Source organism: Eurosta solidaginis, chromosome 4 (assembly GCF_040869045.1).
Source record: "Eurosta solidaginis isolate ZX-2024a chromosome 4, ASM4086904v1, whole genome shotgun sequence".
Lineage (NCBI taxonomy): Eukaryota > Metazoa > Arthropoda > Insecta > Diptera > Tephritidae > Eurosta > Eurosta solidaginis.
This window is the reverse complement of record NC_090322.1, coordinates 271,351,847-271,375,887: the sequence shown is the minus strand read 5'-3', so window position 1 is coordinate 271,375,887 and position 24,041 is coordinate 271,351,847. Positions and strand designations below refer to the sequence as shown.

Genomic DNA, 24,041 nt, shown 5'->3' with positions numbered 1-24,041 from the left:
CAGTACCTATATGAACATAAGTTAATTTTGCTGTTTTAAAGGGCGCTGAACAATATCTATTTTGAGGCAAACCGGTTTCGGCGTTGTGCCATCATCAGTTTCGATTTTCGAAAATCGACACTGATGATGGCACAACGCCGAAATCGGTTTGTCTCAAAACCAAATTTGACAAGGGATGACGGAAAATCGTTCCAATATACATCATTTATCCACCCTGTCGGAAAACTAACAAAACAAGATAAGTCAATATCTATCTTCATATTTTAAAGCTTCAAAAAGTAAGCTTGAAGAATCTTAAATTTCTAAAACAAAAAGTTAATCTTATCGGCAGTTGAGGTGTTTCAAATTTTTCAAACAATTTATTTGATATATTTGTTTGGAAATATAGCTTCTTTTAAGTTTTCTTCAACGTTAACTGTTTCCAATTTTATTTTTGAAAATGCCGTTATACGCCCCAATGTAAATATGTATATTGATTTGTGTTCAAATGGTATATTGTGTTAATTTAATTACTTGTTTTCAAAGACAAAAAGAAAGGTCTTAAAACTAAAATGATTGACCCCGACGTGATTTGAACACGCAACCTTCTGATCTGGAGTCAGACGCGCTACCGTTGCGCCACGGAGTCTTCGTCGAATTTGTTAACTCAAGCCACAATAACAACGAATCGGCTCTGAACAACAACAAATGAATATAATCTAAAAATAACAACAACAACAAAACATATGATTAACAGACAACTATGGAAACGAAGTAAACAAAGAGAACGAACATACAAATGCAAACAATAATAAACTACGGAACAAACAACGACAACAATAACAACAAAAGTTGACTAACCATAAATTGTCAAAGCGAGCACATAAGTTGGGTATAATATTAGATTAACAGGGCGCATAGTGGGGCGTTGACTCTCAAAGAGTGTATATAATTGTTGAGTTTAAACTGCGTTCAGACGCCAAATTTGAGCGGGATTTTTTCATAATTATTTAAATTATTGGTTTAGTAGTGGTTTTGCAAATTTTTTGTCCTAATCTATACTTAAACGCATTCAATTAAAAACATTTATTTTATTTTTAAATTATTATCAAAAAAACAATGGGAACGAAAAATCACTTCCATACTTCTTAAAAAAATTAAAACAGGGAAAATATTTTGGCTTTGAATGAACCTCATTAATGCGAAATTTGCCATAAATTTCAAATCTTAAGATATTTCTACTATTTAGTTGAATAAATTAGCTAAATTGTGTCTTTTTATATAAATGCGACAACTCAAAAATGTATTAGTTAGCGAAATATGGAAAACCAAAAATAAATTGGTTTTAAAAATATAAGTTCAAGCCAAGTTTAGTTGGGATTTAAAACGGAGTTACGAATCGCTTTGTAGTTTTTTTGTAATATTTGTTGTTAAAGCATAATTTTTTCATTATCGTATGAAAAGAAAATCCAGGTCTAAATTTAATATGAAAAATCATATTTTTGAATGAAATGGAAGCGGACAAAGAAATTTGGCATCTTCTTTTATTTTATCAAGAGACACCACTTTCAAAGGCAAAATTTAAAAGAAAAGCACACCCGTCAATAAGATTTAATACTAACACCAAAGAAATTAGAAGTTTAGAGAAAAACCAATGTCAAGGAGCAGATATGTAATTCAGCAGCCTGCATTATATCAAAAGGTAAAGGGTTTCAGTTGAAATTTCACAAATAAGTTAACATCGCCCTGCAAAAAACGCGATTAGTCAAGGATGAACTCGGGATAAGACGCAAAGGAGTATGCGGCTATATCTTTATATAGTTCGAAGTGATCCCTTTCGTTTGAGCATGTCCTATGAAGAGACCAATTGTACCTACGGGTATTCTCGACTACGGGAACTGTTGGACCAGTCCTCTTTCTATACGTACGGGAATCCTTAGCGATTTTATAATATATATGTTTTTGTTTACCTAAAAAGAATATTTTATTTTTTTTATTTTTTTGGTATTGGTATTGTGGAAAATAAATCATAAGCAAATTCTACGATAATTGAACGAAGGGTACTAATATTTTAGGCCCAGTATGGGGCTCCTCATTTCTCTTCAACAATTCGTTTCAAATCCATTATGTTTTTTTTTGTACCATTTTGTTGCCGTGTTTTTTTTTTTTTTCATTTTAAACTGACTATACCCAACTGTAGCCCAAAGGGACTAGAGCGAAGCAATTATACCCCAATGAAAACAAAGAGACCAATCGGATTACTCTCTCTGAGATTAATCGCACGATTTTTCGCTGTAAAGCTAAAAGGTAATTATAAAGAAATAAATGTAAGGCGCGATGGCCTCCGAAAAGATTTTAGGCCGAGCTTCTCTCCCAATTGTATTGCCAAAAAGTATTGCCTTTATGGCAATTTCGTAAAATCAGAGTGGTTATAATGTCAATAACATTGAGAGTTGTTTTCATTTTTTTCATAACTGCAAGTGTACACTTCTTAAGTTTGAAATTGTAACCCAGTTCTGTGCTTTCAATTTCACGGAGCTCTGTGAAATCTACATTTGCTCTCGTCAAATACGTGGAAGTTCCAGATTAAGGCTCAAATTTTAACAGTGTATAAGTTTATGGCAGGGACCGATGATAAGGTTATTAATTTAAAAAATTATATATATATATATCTGCATCATTTCTAAATTTGTGTGATTTTGCATATTAACATGTATCGTAAACAGAGTAAGGGATAACTCTGCCTCGGGTGTCCATTCAAAAAGGCTCCACCGCTACCACCACCAAACGATTTAAAACACGATATCTTAGAGTTCTAGTTCACAAAAACTACAATTTCAAAAAGTGCCCTACATAAACCGAGGGTTTAATGATGATGATGCTGCTTTCCTTCATTTTTCAGTTATCAAATCTTAAAAATCATATACAATGCCTTTAACATAGTTCGCGATAAGCTTAGAACATAACAAAAAAGTGTTGGTCATTTGCATTTTATCGCTTACGACGTCATTCGCAATATCCTACAATATCTTACGATGATTTAATTTGAACGTTTTAACCAAATCGTCCCAAGAATTTATGGAAAAAACTCTGAGATTCCATGTTTTTCAAACAAATACGGATATAGGAAAAGAAGAAGCGTCAGACGAGATAGAGCTATATTCCACTTTAACGACAACATGGCATTATTTATGTTTATTTAGAAACGAACTTTTTTCAAATGAAGCTAATTTCATGATTTGACTCTTTTTCTAACATTAACTACTTTGAGAAAATGAGTGGAGTAGCACCCTTACTCGGCAGGAAAACGCCCTATCCCTAAATATTTTTCAAAAACGTCCCATTGCAGAGTTCGTTATAGAACGCCCTTTTTAGTTTTTTTATAAATGCTTTATCCAACGGCAAAATGTATTAAAGTTATGCTCAGATAAGGCGTTTTTGAAATGGTGGCCGAGATAGCGTGATCTGCCACTCAGCAATCGAAACTATAATTACCACATTTTCCGAAAGAACAATTTCCTTTAATAATAAGTGGAAATGGTTGGCCTGGCCTAAGCTTTTTTAACAAAAAAGTTCACATGGCTTCATTTGAAGATCTCTGAACCAATAACAATAAAAACAACGACATGAATAGACTTTTGGGGCTCTTGTCTTTAATTAGGTGTTTGTGACTGCGAATTTTCAAAACAAAAGTCGCTTGGTGAATTTATATAGCTGAAGTCAATGACAGCGATTGTTTACACAGCTTTTCGTATTTTATTTCATTTTTAAATTTTATTAAAAGCAAAGCGTAAAAAAGGGTACAAAGCAACAATGGAGAATAATGGTATAGTCAAGTCACAAATGCACTGAACCTCATATCCGGTTTGGCTAGAAATTCGGCTATTCAATGCAAGGCAACAACATTGTAGCCGAAAATTCAAAAGAAATAGCGTTGCATATAATTAAAAAACGTTAAATAACTCAACCAAAACTTTCAAATACGAGCATGGTTTGCAAATTTTTATTTAGGCGCAAATTAGACTCAACATCTAAGTACGCCCTTTGCTCCGCACCCTAGGTGGTTCTCATTAGTAATGCAAATAAAATTTTAATGAACGCTTAAAACTGAAAAAGGGCAATTGCCAAACACGTACGGGTTGTTCTATGTAAAACAAAATTTTGGTAATACTCAAACAAAGCAAATTTACTAAAAAAACAGTGATCGCAACAACAAATGATATAAGCACACTGTGTACATATGTAAGTATGTATAATGTAAGTATGGATGTGACTATTCCAGTTTACTGGCAACGAGACGACTGTGTTTCGATATAGATGACAGCGGTGACAGGGGAGCTAGAGACGGTCGTACGTCGTGCATAAACAGAATCAAAAGTTTTGACAGTCAATGACCTTAGCAGTTGAGAGAATTTTGCACCAAAACAGCAAAACGATAAAAAAACTGCTGAACAACAATAAGAACAGTAAAAATATAATGTAAATATTATTCTTTGAGAAACATCTCCTCATACCGCTACACACCAACGGCGTTTATCAACTGCGTGCGATCAGTGCTCACGATCGCGCTCACGGCCTTTTACTATTTCTCTCTGGTTTTCACCTTCGTCAGCAATAATTTGTGAATCGTATAGCTGCGTTGACTTTGTGAAGGGGGGCACAATGTGCATATGTACACATTAGGGATGACGATCCCGGGACCCCTAATATTTTAACCTGCACTGTCTCGACTGTAGTTTTATTTTATGTTTTATTTTTTCATATTAAAAAAATGTACAGTTCCAAGTTTTGTAAAGTTTTCCAGGCACAAAAATAATTAACATTTTCGAATTAAGCAGACACATTTTCACAAAGCAAAAACATATCTCAGTATTCCATTTTCATACATTTTTTATTGTACTAACGTTTTGTAACAAAAATCTAAACTTGAAAATCTTCAAAAAACATTTTTCATCCATGCATTTAAAAACTGCTCCTACCTTAAAATATTTTCCTATCAAAAAACTACATGACATATGAATTGTGGCAACCACCCCACCTGAAATATTACAATAATTGAAGAAATGGTTGAATATTTAACATAAATCTTCTGCGTTTCGAAATTTAAATTTCTATAATAAAACTTGCAATATTTAGCGTTAAATCCTCTAAAATGCCTAAATCTCGAATAAAGCTCTAAGTGAAGATACATATGTGCTATTAGTATTCATTAAAATAATTTAAAACTTGTTCCACCAATATGTCCCTTTTAAGGGAACAAAAAAGGCAAAATTTTGCCAATGGTTCAGGTTTTTGGCATATTCGTGTGTAATATTTCGAAAAACGTCGTTTACTGCTATATCACAGAATGACAAAAATTCAAATAAATTTTGTAACCAGAAAAAAATCGGAATTTCTAGGATTGCGACGTAATTAAGCCGATTCTGTAGTCCAAACAGCCCCGGCACATCAAATTTTTGGGATATTCGTACCTAAAGGTGAAAAAAGCACATTTTTTAGATACCCTCAAGGTCATGACAATACTATATAGATTTTTTTAGATCGTTATTCTACCTGAAAGTCCCACTCCTCTTCTTGAAAAGTCATTTAAATTTTAAGATTTCTTTTCCTCCGATAAATTGTCTTTTGAATTTATATTCGGATTTTGGTCAATATTTCAATACCTGCGCAAAACCCCATGAGCTTAGTATACGGTTTCTTTGATTCTAGAATGATTTTTTAAAAACTCAAAATGAAATTTTCAGTGCAGTGAGAGTGGTACTTTCAATTGCAATAATGATCTTAAAAAAGAAAAAAATTAGAAATGAAATTACCTCAAATGTACTTAAAAAAGTGCTTTTTTCACTTTTCATAGAATACTCGTTAATGTTAAATTGACTTCAACCAAACTTGTTATAAAATCATTAGCCCCGTGTTATTCTTATGCGTTTGCAATATTTCTTAGATAAAACAGCTGATTTTAGTTCAGCGAAAAGTTTCAAACTCATGAATTACCATAACTTGTGTTTTTTTATTAATTCTGCAATTTTTGTCAAAAACCATATAAGAAATCCCTAAAGTCTTAATTTCGGGACAATACCGAACTTGCAGATCTCGAAAATCGTCATCCGTAGTACATATATAATTTAACCAGAAAAAGTTGAGCGTTTACCACACTAAATATTAGTTGAAAGTTTTAAGGTTAAGCTGAGCTTTATTTCCCTTTATTTTCAAAATAGGATATGCTGGATTGAAATTTTGCCACAAGTCAGTAAGTGAATTTTTTCAGAAAAGTTTTGGACGTACAAGTCAGTAATTTATGTTGCATTGTGATTGAAGATCTTTATAATTTTTGAATTTCTAAAGTTTTTATTCGTCCATCATTCGAAGATATGCACCTTATAATCCGAACAATTTGCAGAAATTGGAGTTATCCTTAAAAAAAATGTTCACAATGTATCGTTGGTTTGTTTATGGATTTTGTCTGGTGGAGATATGGTCGTAACAGGAATATGAACGGTGGCCATTTGGTCGTGTCTTAACTCTTATTGGTCAGTATTTGATGATGTCTTGAGGATTTTGTATTTATGCCCAATTTGAGGAGAAACAAATCGGATTTTTAAAAGTATTCTCAAACTGTGTCACCAAACGAATATCGCTACATATATGTTATCAGAAGGTTGTCAAGTTCTGATGGGAGGAAAGGCACGAACTCCATTTGGTATGCTGAATGGACCAGTCTAATTTAAGTATATATTCGAAGGTAAGTAAATAGGTGATTTTTGGGTCAAGGAATCACATAGTCGTGTGGCTGCTTTTATTGCTTACTAATGCGAATCTAAGCAAGTCTATTATAGTGCAATATTGAGGAAAATCTAAATAACATAACTTATTACAAACTATGATTGTCCAATGTTGATCTGCGTAAAGAAAGTTTGTTAATAAGCGGAAACTTTTTCAACATAAGTACATATATAGCGGGATAAACCCTTCCTATGCAAGTATTTGAATATGAGCAGATCATTAAGTGAACGGAAAAACCTTGTAAGTGAAACGCGAAATTATGCGTGCAGAGTGCCGAATGTTAATTATAATTGCTTCAGACATATAAAAAATGAAAAAGGCCAGGGAATGGTGCAATAACATACGTGGAAAAACATAACGGATAACTTCGAAAAATTACCCAAAGTAAGTGAAATGGAAAAACGTTTTAACTTTGCATCGTGAAAATACTTCAATAAGGTATAGTTTCAAACAAAAACTATATTATTTTATCTAAAATAAAATGGGTGTACAACAGAATCCCGCAATACCGACACGACCCAATTGCAACCAAACACCGATTATCTTCGTTTTAATTCGAATTTTGTGATATCTATAGTAATTTTGTTTTTTTTTTTTTTTTTTTTTTATAGTAATTTTGTTTTTTGAAACGAAAATGTTGTATTCAATAGAGGTGAATGGTGTAAAAATGTATAGTGGAAGAGGATCTGCAGCAAAGATGATTCAAAGAATCAGGCTTGTAAATTTATTTAACTGATGGCAAAAAAATAGTAGGTGGAAATATTTCCAGCATTATGATCGAACCCGCCAGAAGTTTCTCTGGTTTTCGGTATCACCCTGTTCTTTCTCTCCCTTTTGCGTTCACACTATGGAAACATTCAGTCTAGGTCTTTACACTTTTAACCCCTCAGCGTTCATGCTGTTTACCTTAATCGGCATACTCCATTCCTTTATACCTTTTATTCTTATTTTAATAGGCCTGACTATACTCACGACGACCGCTACAAAGCGAAATCTGTCAGATTTTTTATGAATGTTCTAATGATTGTTGTTACTTTCGGAGCGACAGAGCAACACCACAATCAATCACAAGTGCCGCTGTAGTCAGATTAAATCCAAATCTATTTTTGCTCAACTACAGAGAGTGGCATCTTTTTTATTTTGTCAATAAAAACTAAAATGGAATATAAGTTATAATCATTATTTTGGATTTTTTTATAACAAATTTTAAATTTTGTAACATAATTTAAATATTTTCGCTACCGTTTGCTATAATTTATATTTGTGGCAGCTGCGTTCAAAGTAATCAAGTAGCCAATGCTTGGCTACGGTTGCCGTCAAGCTTTGCGTTTATGTAGTTGTGGTAGGTAGTCGCCGTGTTCCATCTAATTAGGATCTAATTTTTCTAAAACCATTACCTTATTCTTACTTTTACGCTCCCTCTTATTCTTTTTTACTTTCCCCAACTTCCCTCCAATTACCTCTGCTTTCCCTTGTCTATTTCCTCTGTTTTATTTTCTCCTTTCTTTCGCTTTCCATTTCCCAATGTCAATGCATTGCCGGATTACGAGGGCCGTCAAATTTTTAATTGTTGTGCTACTGACATCAGCTATCTAGTTTTGTTGCATCTTGTCATAAACGTATTTTCAAAGCTCAAAAAAAAATCTGAAATTGGGCGTTATTCAATATTCGGAAAAAGGGCGATTTTGAACAATATTTTGAAGTAGGGTAAGGTGGGTCTTCAAATAAATTATAATTTATGAGATGTTTATCAAAAGTCTGCTAAAACAAATCAGTTTATACTCAGCAGTTGATTGAACCAAAATGAACATTATTTTAATAATTATTTAACATAGTACACATTTTCTAACTTTGTTGAGAAATTATTGTTATTATCGTTTATAATTGTAATTGCGAATACCTACAATTGAAAATATGCATAGCCCAATTTTAATTTTTGCTTTTCGTATGCTGAAAAAAGTAAATTAAATACTAACTGGTTTAACTCGACTTAATGAATTGTCGAAGATGAAGCGTTTAATTGTATGTGAACGATTAAACCAGGTTTGATTTTTAAACAATTTTTTTTTTTCAAATTTCGAAGTTCATATGTATTTATCAACACTGATTCTCACTCCCCTCCTATTTTTAATTATTAGCTAAAGTTAGGATGGCTTTTTCAGTAGTTAGTTAAGCTAAGCTTAAACGAAGTTTGCTTAAACTCTAGTCAAATTCCAACCAAATGCAACATTTGAAAAATTTTGTAAAATTTATGGTTGTCGAGGTGACCTCCCAGGTCATTCTCATATGATTCTCCAACCTATGGGATATCTTGAAATATGTATAGTTCTCAAATGACTATCCAGCACATTTCTCCAGTTGATATCCTGCACTGGGTATTGACTTGAGTTGTATTTGAAAAAAATACTTCTCCAAGGTGGTACCACTATTGCCAACAGCTGTTTATTTTGAGAAATAAATACTTGGTTGGTAGCAGTAATGAAGCGCTATAAATTTAAAAATAAATTATACCTGTTTTATTTTATTTTCGTAAAAATGCTGTAGAATTGGAATCTTACAATTGAGTGTAGAAATTGGTAACTATGCTTTTTTTCTAACTTAAGTAACAGCGTTTTTTGCTTTGTAAAAAGTTTCCCTTTTTACGGAAAATGCTATGATCTTCAAGTTGAGCCACTGTTTCAAACCAACTCTTGAGATTATAGAAGTATACTTGTTATCAATATGAGCTCTAATCGTACTCAATCCCAAATGCTTGTTGGGTATATTCGACGCCATTCCGAACGAACGCAAATAACTGATAACTGGAGCTGAACTCGGCCAAGTCCACCGTTAAGCTCAGGTTAAGTTGACTGGAAAACTGCATATAAAAACTAAATGTAGTTTAACTGACAAACTGGGTTGAACTTGTACTGAAAAACCTGGCGTAAGTTATCTTTTTTTGTCGAACACTATTGCAAGCAGCCATGACGAATATGAAGTTGATAAATTTTTAAAAAAGAGTTTGAGGCAAATATTATTTATGTAACTGCAAATACGATAACAACTTCAAAAAAATTTTATTTGATTCGTCGACTTTTTAAGTTTGACCGATAAAAATGTTCTTCCAAAGTCGTATTTATTTGATGCAAGCAACAGTCATATTTTCAGAAAAAGCTAATGTGAAGTCTATTTATGTATATGTGGGTTAGGGTATGGATGTGTGAGAAGCTAAAAATATGACACTTTTGTTGTGGCGTCTAAGATATCTTTAGTTTGGCTTCAGTGCTTCCACATTGCATTTTCGCAACTACGATTTTGTTTTTATGCAAGGGGCATCGTCTTAAACTCTACTTTATAAAGATTACCTTTGCGGGGTGTTTGTAGGTACTTTACTTACTTACTTACCTACAATCAATGCAACTGCTTTTTAACTATTTCACAACTGATATGTATCAAATATATACTGAACTTATCATTAAACGTTGCAAGGAATAATTTTATAAACTAGTGTTTTTCAGACTTACGAATATCAGTATAAATAAAATAATTTAAAAAAAATTTAAGTTAAACGTTTTTATTGAAAAAAATACTTACATGAAGAAATAATAATATTAAAAGCTAGAAAATAATTAGATAGGTACTAGTCATCACACTCTTCATCAATCTAGGGCGTTAATCAGACAATTAAATAAAAGCGATGGGCGCGTGAACTTTCTAAAAATCTTAGGCGTAGCATAACCTGATTAAGGTTCAGTTTGTCTTACTTATGACTATCAATAGAAATTTGACGCGTCCAACGCGTTTATTTAATTGTCTGATCCACGCCCTAGATTGATGAAGAGTGTGATGACTAGTACCTAGGACCTACCTAATTATTTGCTATCTTTTAGTATTGTTACTACTTAATGTAAGTATTGTTTTCAATAAAACCGTTTAACTTAAAAATGTTTTTTGATTATTTAATTTTTCTTATTATTGCATAATCAACGGGTTCTGAACTATATTCCAAGTTTCGAGCTTGTAACTTATCGGCAAGTTATTTAAATTTCAATTACAAAATTCATGCCAGCCAGCCAACCTGCCAACCTGCCAGCCAACCTGCCAACCTGCCAGCCAACCTGCCAACCTGCCAGCCCGTCAACTCAAGCTAAATAAAACCGTTTAAAAAAGACAAAGTCATATTATGATATTTAAGGAAGCGAGATTTATTTCAAACTATATCCATCTAAGGGCGATGTATACTTTACTAAATGTTGTCCTTACTTGAAAGGGGTTGCATTTAACTGCCGATGACAGGTTTTCGTGAGGCGTATGGAAATGTCATATCTGGTCGACATGTAAACTGCAACATTTTTTCAGGAAGCTTGGCGTAGCCGAAGCAAATGGACGAACTCCCGTGGGAGTCAATATAAAAGAAATATTAATATAAAAATAGGCTTAGAGGCTTATTCAAACCAGTAAAATAGGCATACAAAATAAACCTCACAACGTGCTTTGTTTTTGTAAACACTCCGTCTCTTAATTTCCAACAAAGCAGCAGTGTATACATCTCTTTATGCACTTGTGTACATACAAATTTTGTACTACATACCCAGAGACTTCAATTTACATTTATGCAGGTGACGTGCTCAATCAATTCTACCACGTACATTGTTCCCACATTACGTTACAGTGTAGTGATCATTACTCGTGACGATCCGAGCAACTGGAGCCCGATACAAAGAAATGTGTAGACGAATTATTTCGAAATGATTTTCGGTCGTATTTGAAAGAAACTGGCCTACATTGGGTTTGCCGGGATTGATTTAGGATAAGAAAGAGTTTAACCGATTAGAGTAAGAAAATCGAAGTTGTGCCAAACGCGCATCTCCCTGGGGAGATGGCTTTCCTCAACTGCTAGCATTTATCGGCATAAGTCTGTGCCGACTCATCGTGAATGAGACTGAGGACCTGTTCATGCTTATCAAGTCGGCTGAAGTTTTATGCTTCGGAATTCTACGGAGATGACTCCTTATGTCCCTGCCCATGTTGTTCAGCATTTTTTTTCTCTCTTTTAAGGCGAGTATTCTTGATTCGCTGCATAAATTGTGCTCTAGTGACAAGAGATATCATCCCGTGGCAGTTCTTAGCTTGGTGTTTCGACAGCCCTGCAGCTTATTCAATTGTATTTCTTTTAAGCTCAGCTACCATATCTTTATAGGTAGCTGTGAGCAGTTTTTTGTGTTACGGATCTGAACTTCGGGTACAATTGCAGTTGCGTGCTCGCCAAAGAGCAGGTTTTGATTGAAGGTTACACCCTGTTTTTTTCGGGTATTTGAGAGTCGGTAGCGTCATGCCATTGGGGTACCCCCTGTTTAGTTCTTTTAGGTTTTGATGTTACGTTCCTGAACTAACCCCATTCATGCCGACTCCATAGCTAATTTGCAGACCATTTTTTTAAGACTACGAGAAAAAGTATACCCTTCTCGGTCTTACAGCAACGTGCTGTGATAAGTCTGGTGCTTGGGGTACTGATCTGTGATGGTGTACTTGCCCCAATCCACAGTTTATTTATGTATTGATCGCGTCTACCGTGGTAGCGGTGCTAAGCAATTTTCAAAAGCCATGCTGAGGATTGCCAAGTCGCAGGTTTGGGGACGGCTTCTTGTACCTTTGCTCCTAAGGCTATGTCCTAGTTTGTTTTTATTGTGAAAATTCTAGTATTAACGTAGTATTTTTATACTCAGCGTGCTATGCACACAGAGTATATTAACTTTGATTGGATAACGGTTGGTTGTACAGGTATAAAGGGGTATAAAGGAATCGAGATAGGTATAGACTTCCATATATCAAAATCATCAGTATCGAAAAAAATTTGATTGAGCCATGCCCGTCCGACCGTCCGTACGTCTGCCCGTTAACACGATAACTTGAGTAAATTTTGAGGTATCTTGATGAAATTTGGTATGTAGGTTCCTGGGCACTCACCTCAGATCGCTGTTTAAAATGAACGATATCCGACTATAACCACGCCCACTTTTTCGATATCGAGAATTTCGAAAAACCGAAAAATTGCGATAATTCATTATCAAAGACGACCAAAGGGATGAAACTTGGTAGGTGGGTTCACCTTATGACATAGAATAGAAAATTATTAAAATTTTGGACAACGGGCGTGGAACCGCCCACTTTTAAAAGAAGGTAATTTAAAAGTTTTGCAAGCTGTAATTTGGCAGTCGTTGAAGATATCATGACGATATTTGGCAGGAACATTACTCCTATTATTATATGTATGCTTAATAAAAATGAGCAAAATCGGATGACGAACACGCCCACTTATAAAAAGAATTAAAAGTCAAATTTTAACGAAAAGTTTAATATCTTTACAGTATATAAGTAAATTATGTCAAAATTCAACTCCAGTAATGATATGGTGAAACAAAATACAAAAATAAAAGAAAATTTCACAATGGGCGTGGCTCCGCCCTTTTTCATTTAATTTGTCTAGAATACTTTTAATTCTATAAATCGAACAAAAGTTTACCAATGCTTGTGAAATTTGGTAAGGGCATAGCTTCTATGACGATAACTGTTTTCTGTGAAAATGGGCGAAAACGATTGAAGCCACGCACAGTTTTTATACACAGTCGACCGTCTGTCCTTCCGCTCGTCCGTTAACACGATAACTTGAGCAAAAATCGATATATCTTTACTAAACTCAGTTCACATAATTATCTGAGCTCACTTTGTATTGGTATAAAAAATGGAGAAATCCGACTATGGCCACGCCCACTTTTTCTATATCGAAATTTACGAAAAACGAATAAAATACTATAATTCTATACCAAATACGAAAAAAGGGATCAAACATGGTAATTGGATTGGTTTATTGACGCAAAATATAACTTTAGAAAAAACTTTGTAAAATAGATATCTCGAAAAGACGTCCACCTATAGAACTAAGGCCTACTCCCTTTTAAAATACTCTTCAATACCTTCCATTTCAAACCCATGTTATACAAACACATTCCAGGGTTATCCTAGGTTCATTTTCCTACATGTTGATTTTCCCTTATTTTGTCTCCAAAGCTGAGTATGTAATGTTCGGTTATACCCTTACTTAGCCTTCCTTACTTGTTCTCACAGAGCTTGTTAGTGCTTCCTTTCAGGGTGTGATTGTAAGTGATGTTAGTAAATAATTCAAAGCAAAACGGCAAATTGAATAAAATAAAATAAATTAAAAAGGATGTTGTCGTTGCAGTATCCGTTGAAGACAAATTTATTTATTAAATTAACTAAAGCAGAAGTAAGCGAAAAACAAACGAAATGCAAGACGCTGAGCAAAAAATGAAATAAATAAAATAAACAAAGGATGAAATGAGGTGGCGCCAAACACCACGAGCAGTCCCATTAGTCACACCAAGTAAGAAGAAACGAAATTCTTGTAATTAATAAAATAACTATGGAGCGGAAGCGTTTTGCTTTGACTTATCATTCACAAATATTGAGTAATAATTTGGGGTTAAAACTACAAAAATATCAGAGGTACGTATTCACTTTATATAGGGCGTAAAGCAGCAGATTGAATTTTCGATGTGAAATAAAAAAAGTTTAGTGTTAATTTAAGCAAATTTAATGCTTGAAGTCGACTCGATACATTTCTTATTTCCACCTATGGAAAAAGTTGTTTTAGCTCTAAACTTCAGCATTGCTATCGAGCTTTGTATCAAAGCTTTTAATATCCGCAATTTCTTTTTATATTGCGCTCAGTTTTTAGATATCTTTGGTAAAAAAAATAAAAATAAAAATAAAAATTACAAAAAATATGACTAAAGAGAAAAATATTAATCCATAAGTCAAGGTATTCTTCAGCTTCCTCCCAACCGCGTGCAATCCTCTCTTAAATTTTACTACAACAACGCCAAAGCAATCGTTCGTAAACACCTTTCCGCCTCCCGCACTTCATTAAGCAGCGCTAACGCGCACCATGAACTATTCAAGCCTCTTATAAAAAAAATGTCTTTCATTTTCATACTATTTCAAATTCTTTATTCTGTATTACTATGTAGATACTTTCTCCTCTCTTGTTGTTGTTTTGTTATTGCTCCTTTCGTGATTTTGATTTAATACATAAAAGGGAACGATTTTTATTTTAACATGACAACAACAATGACTAGCATAAAAGAAAAAATGAAAAATGGAAAAATTTGGCAAAAATCCTTGCTGATGATGATGATACAATGGGTAAAAGGATTAATTTTTTGGGTTAAAATTCAAAACTTGCTTTATGCGTACAAAAATTTAATGCCAGAATTCATCTTAAACTTATTCGGCGTTCACCCACACGTCGTGTGAGCGCTGCGTCTAAGAATCAGTAGAGCAAGCACTGAATCAGTTTTCGATGGTACTTCAAGCAATAAACATCTCTTGTATAAATTTTTTGCCCACATTTTATTAACCTTTCTCGTTATACACTCGTAGATACTACTACACAAAATTTTGCATTTGTATTCGAAGCTCTTCTGGCTTTGTGCACGACTAGTATAGATGATTTTAGCCGAGTCCAACATATCGTGGCAATCGCTTCTCCGCTGCGCCACCTGGCGCCAATTGGAATCTGGAAGTGAATTAAAATTGTTTTCTATTTTATCCTTAAATCTTATTCCTAAAGCTAGACACTTACAAAAACCAAACAGGAATTTTTCTACGACAAAAGTATGCTATTTAATTCCTACCTGCATTGCTTGTTATATGCCGCAACGTATTGAGCTCTTCTAGGTGCATCTAATAAGTATGTCAGTAAACATCGAATTACTACCATGTCTTGCTCAATGGTCGTGGTTCACATATCAGAACAAAAACGGATAACATACTTCTTACGATAGTCCTTTATACAAAATATAAGATCTGCTTTCGTTAAAGAAAGATGGGGAGCTCACACAGAGATTCTACTTCTCAATTTTTGCGAACGGGTCTTAAATGGCTTGTAGAAAGTGATTGAGGGGGTCTTTGCAATACTACCGGCTACGATCATAAATATGTTGGCAGGAGGCAACAAATAGTACTCATATCAGCGACGTACTTAGATGAGAAATCATCATCATCCTTAATCGTCTAAGCGATGTTGGCCGTTTCGTAACAAGTCGCGCCAACTGTATCTGTTTGATGATAACTGAAGTCAAGGAGGGAGGTCAAGTCTTCCTTCACCTGCGTTTCCTAACTCATTTGAGGTCCCATCATCATCTACTTCCAACTTACGGCGTCGGTTGAAATATTTAAATATTTTCTTGAGCGGGGAATCTTCGTCCATTCGAATAACAGGAGGTGTGACATACTGTCAACGTATATAACGCCAATTAACCATATGACCTATACAACTGACCACAAAGTCAATTGAAGTTATGATCACATAAAATGGCCACAACGTTCAGTTTCAAATGGTTACAATATCAACCATATCGGAATTATGAGCATTATGCTATTCCGAAATGTTCACTAAGACAACTCTTTTTTCGCAATTGGTTAATTATTTGTTTTTCGCACCTCCACATATTAAACAATTAACAACTGCTTAATTTCAGTTACGTTTTATTGTTTTTGCTATATTTTTGTTCAGTCGAATGAAAAGCGATTTTTTACTTCAAATTCAGTTATCCTTTTTCTATATTTATTAAAAAGTCTGATAAAAAAAATTGGAGAAATTAGGTCCCGTTTGAGATAAGAGCTTATCCAACTAAAAGTTCAGAGAAAATTTTGAATCGGTGAGAACTCTTTTGAAATAAGAAACACATATTCAACTGAACGTCTAACCCCGCCAAAGTTTTTCTTTTTGTGCTGATCTTAAATTGGTGTATATGGTTATGGTCTTTTTCACGAATGGTCATAAAATCTAACGGCAACTTCCTAATTGACCGACCAAGTTAACAATGGCTAACTCAGATTAAGAAAAGTCTGCTGAAGTGGTCATAAAACCATGAAGTGGTCATAACTTCCTTTGACTTTTCGGCCGTTGCCCTTATGTCACCTCACCTACATAATGTGACCTAGTTGGCTAAGCATTCGGAGATACGCATAAGAAATCCAACACCGCATTTGCTTTTACACCGCCATTGAATCGAGCGAGGCCCACAGTGCGCTGCCGTTCGTCCCTTTTTCCTTTCTAAAAGTGAAATGATTACTTGTGTATTTGTACTCCGTAGATATTTGTATGTTCACATAAAAATGCTGAGCTGTTGCTGCTGCGGTGGGATGTTTTCTAACAGACGCAATAGCGTCTTTCTAATCCACCAACTGTTCACCAAAAATAAAAAAGGAAGTAAAAAGGGAAAAAAACTTCAATAAAAAGTAAGTAATAAATGAGAAAATAAGAACGACGCGCTACAACACAACTAACAAAGGCGGCAGAGCGCTAACATTGCACCCATTTTCTTGGTATTTGAACTACGCCCACATTGCGGCGCTCCAGCGAGCACCCATCAACTTCTGTAAGCTCACGAGCGGGCGCGTTATCATTTCTATGCCTCATATTCAAATTCATAATGCCACATTTTTTTTTTTCATGTTCATAAATATTTCTTTCTCCGCTCGTACGCGTAGTTAATGTTCAGCTGCTTCTCGTATCAGCAATGTTAAGTAATACATTTGTATGAGTGTGTGGTGTGTGCCTTGGGAGTTGTGGTGTTTCTGTAATCGGAAACTTTTTATGCGCGGTGCTGCAAGAACAGCAACAACAACAACAGCAAAGCGTGCAACTATTACACTAACAGCAGCGTCGGATTTGGCAGCGGCAGCGCCGATGAGTTGAAGTTTTGTACGGTGCGGTGCAGTGCGGTGTGCGGTGACGCGCAGCTTGTAGATTTTTGAATAGAATTTTGGTTAGTTTTTTCGATAATTTTTCAGGGTTGTTTCATAGCGCACAAACGCTCATGCACGAAAAAATTAACACACACAAACATAAATTTACCGAAAAAATGAGAAAACTGGAAAGTAAGAAAATAAGGCAGCTGAAGAAGACGAAGCTGAAAAAAATTTAAAGTTTATAATTACTTACTTTTTGATGAATTGGATAAATAAAAAATATCGATTGACATTAGAGCAACAGAAAATAAAAAATAATAATAAACTAAACAGAAAATATAAATAAGGATGTGTTTGTGTCTGTTCATGTGTGAGCGAGTCAGCGTGTGTTTGTGTACGATAAGGCGGTAGTTAGAGCATTGGGCGCTTCAGTGGGATGGTATTGTGAACGGATTATTATTTTCGTTTTTTAAAAAGGGAGACAATTCTATTGAAAGTCAAGGATTTATCTGTAATTCAAAAGCAAGTAAAACATTCATAATCTCGTTTATAATGAAAGAAAATAAAGCAGAATGGACAATAAAAGAACTAAATGAGTTTGCATAAAAAGCGCAGATGCCTAGATTTATAGCTTAATCAAATAAAGAAATTAACCTTGAAACATACTAAGATTAATTCTTTTTTTTTGCAATATTATACAGTGCTATAGTGAAAAAATATGTGCGAGATATACTTTAAGTTATAAGCCTAGTCAAGCACACGAAAACTGCACCATCCGATTTTCCAGTAAGCCCCCAAAATTCTAAGTTAAAGGCTTAGAACCCCTTTTTTCATAGACTTAGGCCAACATTAATAGTTTAAATATGTTGTTGAAGATTGAAGTGGCTGCTCGAGGGCACACCTACCCCAGTGATATTAGGCCTGTTGTAATCAATTAACATAAATGCTTGGTTTCCTCGAAAAGCGGTGGCGCAATGTTACGACCGTCAAAGAGGGGCCGGTATACTCACCGCCTTCAGCGGCACCGCTCTGTTGGAAACTACAAACTGTTACGGCAGACGATTCGCAAAATTTAATTTTGTATTTTTGCGAGTTTTTTTTTATTATTTTCTTTAAATAAACGTAAAAGAAGAAAATTGTAATTCAAAAATTTTGTTTTTTTATAAATAATTTCAATTATTTAACAAAATGTTCTCCGCTTCGACAATAGCGGTGGCAAAAAATGGTGATGAACGGGTTTCTACCGTCATAACGGCCGTAATATTTTATGCCCTGCCGCTATATTACGTTACGGTGAACGTCACCGTCTTTTTAGTTTCCACATAATTACTTTTACACTGCAACATTTTTGACAACATACTCTACCGCTATGTAACGGCCGCTATATAGCGGCACCGCTTCCGAGGGAAACAATCCTTAAGCAAAAGTTCTTCAGGTATCATCAAAATATTAGCATCGGTACAGTTGTTTGCTTCTTGTTTTTCAGCAGCTTGCTTTTCAGGAAGTTTGGGTGGGATGTTACATTTGCAGAACGGCAAGTTATCCTTTTAGGTCAAAACTGAAATTTTAATTGTCAAGTATTTATGATTTCAACCCTTCCTGACAAGCCAACTCTGCATTAAAAGATAATTTCTTGTTCTGCAAGCGGGCCTAAGAAGCGAAAAGACTTGAGAATTAAAATTTCGCAGCATGCGGCAGCAAGTATTTGTTTTTCAGTAGCATGCTTCTTTATGGCTTAGTTAAAACTTCTTTTTTGTGGAACAAAAATCTGTACCCTCCTGTGCATTCCAACAGCGATAACAATGACCGCGTTCAGAGGATGTTTAACAGAATTGTATACATTCCGACTATAATAATTGTATTTGTCAGGCATTGAGCAGATTCGAATTTATCATTTTCGAAAACCGAGAGATGGAAATAATTTTTTTTAATAAAATGGTCGGTAGAATGACTGTGATCTAGGTCATTGAAATAGCCATTAAGATTCGTGTTTATGCCATAAAGTAAAGAAGTAATCTGGATGAATTTCATCATCATCATCTTCAGTCTTAATTTTAATGTAGACTACCATTTTGTTTAAGAAAAACGAAATTTGTATAATTTTTTTTTTTTTATTGAAAGTAAAAATCTCTTGTAAAAACTTATTAAATTTTCAAGGCCGTAGTATGGCCCTCCTTAAACTGCAGAGGGCATTAAATAATTTTAAATACTGAAAACTTTACATACGTAGAAACTGTAGCCATAAAACAACTTAAAGGCACTTTCATATACTCAAAACCAAATACAAATTTCTACTGTCGACGTGTCTCATTAGCATAAGAGAAATTGCTTTTTGGCACCATCTCTTACAAGAAAGCGCATTAAAACAAAATAACTAATGCATCCAAAAGCATTATATACGCAAACTTTTTCACACACACACATTTCATATGGATATGTTCATAGTAAAAGCATAAAAACGCCACTGTCACCCATTTCGTATCATCATCAATAAAAAGTTTGTTATAAAAAATGTCTGCCACCACCACAAAATCAATACCAAAGCAATTTCCCGGCATCCATTTCTTGTGAAGAGGAAAATTTTATTTTTAATCATTTCAAAATATGTTCATATGTATGTGTGCATCTAAGTGCGTTTGCTCTAAATATCTTTGAGTTTGTCGCTGGATCCCTACCATAACCCGCTTAATGTCTTACAGTGGTGCTAAACTATGTACCCTTCCTAGTGGATACGAACTATCGTTTCTTACAAAAATTCAAGGAAAAAATTATAACAAAAACAAAATGGCCTAAAATGGAAGCGCAAGGATGCATTAATAAACACATACAAATGCGTAATTTGTGCCATACAGGCGATTTTCATCTTGTGTTTCTAGAATTGATTGGTTCCATATGAACCACTATTCTGTGGGTCGAGCTTTGGCAGTTGATATCATACCCTTGCTTGGAGATATGAGAGAGAGCTCGTTCAATTAGCGACAGGATTTAATAATCTCTAAGTAATTTCATTGGAGAATCTTTCAAAGAGTCCTCTTTCAGATTTCATTCACACAGAATAAAGAAATCTCATGGAGTTACAGCTTTACATTATGTGGGATTTAAATATAACATATTTTGTCTGCTGCCAGTTGGCTTCAATTTCATTAAATATCGCCAGGACCCCATGAAACAAGATATGGATACAAACTGGCAGTCTAGGTCCCAGGTTATTGGAAACGAACTTACAAAATTTATAAAATTCAAAACTTCTACCGAAACTTGCGCTAATTAAGTTTCGACGCGGGCAGGTTCGGGACATAAAAGTTAAACGTCGAAATCAGCGTGATAGAATAGAATATTATGCCTTGAGCCAACTTAACGAAAAAATTTGGGTTTAAAAAGAACCTAAAAGAATCTTGTTTTTCTAATCAAGTCATCTTTTAGTTATACTCTATATAGCTCAAATTCCTATTGCAATTAACTCGCTGGCACGAAGCCGTCTGCACGAAGAAAATAAAACATTCGATTTCAAGGTAATCAAATTATCCTGATATAATACTTGAGAGAATCCCAAATAGTCAAGAAAAAAATTTCGAAATAGTATCAATATGAATAATTCGCAGATAATCCCGAAATTATCCATAGATGGAATTAATCTTAAAATATCCCCAAAACAACCTAACAACATGATTTGAAAATATTCCTGAAATCAATCGAAACACTCTCCACTTACCAAAATATTTACAGCTCTACTTATATGAGAAATGCCCTCACTAAGGTAGGCGCCTTGTCGTTGGTATGAGGGCTTAGCCGAATTCCATAGCACCCGACTATGAGGCGGAGCTATTTAGGACTGAGATCTACGCCGTTTCGCCTCATAGGAGGGCGGCGGGATGTCGGTGACCAAGAACTGCCAACCCCCTAATACAGGGTGTTATGCGGACCGTGTCTATTGGACGATTTGCAGCCAGGGGATGAATTCGGCTGTATTCGAACGGAGCCTTCCCGATACCGGGCCACCTCGGGAAGTATTTGTAGCCTTACCACAGTAAGGGGCGCTGCTGTGGCGGACGGTTCTTTCCCCGTATATAATACTGGACCGCTGAGCCCGCCTTCTCGGGCAGGTGGTCGTACGACCAAGATGAACGACTCATTACCTGATTGTAATAAGGACGATGTAAAGAGGAGGACTGAGTCGCAATCCAAGGACGAAAAATACGAATTATGCGATGCGTCGGACTCGGGGAGCGAGAGTAGTGCTGATTAAATGAATTCCGTGTTGGAGAAGCACACAAATGAAAACGGAGTAGAAAAGTGAAGAAGCTCCGTACCCTTAAGAGGAAGAAAAAGAGCTCTCTCGCAGTACCGTGCAGCACTAAGAATTGTACAAAGCTTGGGAGCAGTGGTCGACCCAACAGAAGTGGAGATCGAGCGCTTGTAATGGGCCCATGAAGCGGTAGAAGTAGGTCGAAGGCAGTTCAAAAGGTTTGCTGCGAGAAAACCTCGGTTCTGCAACCGGTACGAGGAGGAAGAAGCGTGGAATGGCAGAATGAAGAGGCAACGTTCGGCGGAAGGCGACAAGCCTGCTTTCAAGAGGCAGAAAGAACCCAGTCCGCATAGACAAGACAAGTAAGCGCAAAGCTGCAAGACAGATGGGCTCCAATAGCGAGGTAGCAACTACCTCGAAAGCTGCGAGTCAGAGGGAAGTTCCAAATACGGAAGTAGGAGATAAGCCAAAGGGAGATAACGCTAAGACTACGGCTTTCTCGGAGGAGCTAAAGGGAGTTAACGCTAAGACTCCGGCTTTCTCGGAGGTGTCAAAGGGAGATAACACTAAGACTCCTGCTTTTCCCGAGAAGATGAGTGATGTGGCAAAGCAGTCACTGACTGTGGCGGTGGTTGATCATAGCAGTCCTTTCGGACAAATGACTACCGAAAAGTGGGGATGTGTGGAAAGGGAGCTTATTAGCTTAATGCTTAAGATGATGCGGGAACAACCAAGTAAGCCCCTTCCAACCTTTGGTTCGGGGGATGGTATAATGGTGTGAAGATGATAGCGTGCGACAACATCGCGAGCTTGCGGTAGCTGGAGGAAGTGGTTCCAAACCTCCAAAGGTAGGGAACGAACGCGTGGTTTGAGGTGGTGGATAAAGCGCAAATCCCCACGGTACCAAAAGTTAAGGTATGGATACCATGCGTGATGAAGTCGGAGGATACACTGCGACTTCTGCTGAATCAGAATCCGAACATGCCTACACAGGATTGGGAGGTTTTTACTGTATTTCGGCCTACCTAGGATGGTCAGTTCCACATCTTCCAAATAAACAAGCAGTCGGAGGATATTTTGTACACGCAGCTTGGTAAAATGTCCTTTGGCACTGGCAAAATTTACATGCGACTCAGGAAAAGAAGTCCCGAGGATAAAAACCCTAATACTCTAGAGGTGGGTGAAGTCGAAAAGTATCTCAAAAGCCTAAGCGGAAAAAGACAGGTGGAGGTCCCCGACGTCACCACGAACGTGCTAGAAGTGTACCACCGCTAAATGGTGCTATGACTCGCACAGAGGAACACCCGGCACAACAGAAACGAGAGCATGAAGGGGGCCTCGAATACTCTAAACCAAACGGGAAAGGGGAGGACGACGACGTTAAGACGAAGGTGCTGGAGGGGACAAACAGCCCAATGGTGCTGCGAGTCCTACAGATAAACCTCCAACACAGTAAAGTGGCGTCGAGCGAACTCCTCCTAACCCTTGAGGGGGGCTCGTTTGGCGTGGCGCTGATCCAGGAGTCGTGGCTCTCATCGGGAGGAAAGGTTTCTGGACTTAGCGCGCGCGGGTTTGGCGTTTACTACGCGCAAACGGAAGGACGGGTGCAAGCTGTAGTAATGGTAAGGAAACAGCTGCATTCATATATGCTGCCTAATCACACCACTGAGGATCTCGTAGCGGTGGCCGTTGAGCAAAAGAAAAAGCAGGCATTTGTCCTGGCGTTCTGCTACATGGCCCATGCTGCGGATGTTCGACCGATGGAGTGCAAAAGGTTAGTACAGGAGAAAGGGCGCAAAGGGCGGTTGGTCATAGGCGCAGATGCAAATGCGCACCACAATGCGTGGGGAGGAGCAGATACGAACGAGAGAGGCGAACCTATATTTTGTTACATCCTGCAAACCAATTTGCAGATATCCAATAGGGGAAATGTCCCTACATATATTTGTCCAACATCCAGCAATGTTGTGGATATTACATTGAGCTCCGAGCGTGATATATCAAGGTATGATTGGATGGTTCTTGATAGACTATCCTTCCCCGACTATGCGTATATCAGGTTCAGCATCCCCCTAAAGAGGATAGAGAAGGGAGGAGCCTTTAGAAACCCTATGTCGACGAACTGGACTAAATTTCAGAAACATATAGAAACAAAACTGTGACAACCCAAAGAGGTTGCTAATGTAGAGGAACTGGAGGAGCCGAATGAATTCCTAACAAGGACGCTTATGACTGCATATAACAAAGCTTGCTCTCTAAGAAGATTCAGAGGAAAAGC

At 36.2% G+C, this 24,041-nt stretch overlaps 1 protein-coding gene and 1 non-coding gene across 4 annotated transcripts in view; one reads left to right on the top strand and one right to left on the bottom strand.

Annotated features, from left to right (window-relative positions):
* Positions 1–556: 556 nt before the first annotated feature.
* TRNAW-CCA (transfer RNA tryptophan (anticodon CCA)) lies at positions 557–628 on the bottom strand. Its single transcript has one exon. It is a non-coding gene; the product is annotated as a tRNA-Trp (tRNA).
* A 6,172-nt stretch (positions 629–6,800) lies between these two features.
* Positions 6,801–24,041, top strand: part of LOC137251479 (broad-complex core protein isoforms 1/2/3/4/5-like) — a 293,126-nt gene continuing 275,885 nt past the window's right edge. For all 3 annotated transcript variants that reach the window (XM_067786142.1, XM_067786143.1, XM_067786141.1), the window contains exon 1: positions 6,801–7,146. The gene's annotated coding sequence lies outside the window, so the exon portion shown is untranslated. The remainder of the gene's footprint in view (positions 7,147–24,041) is intronic.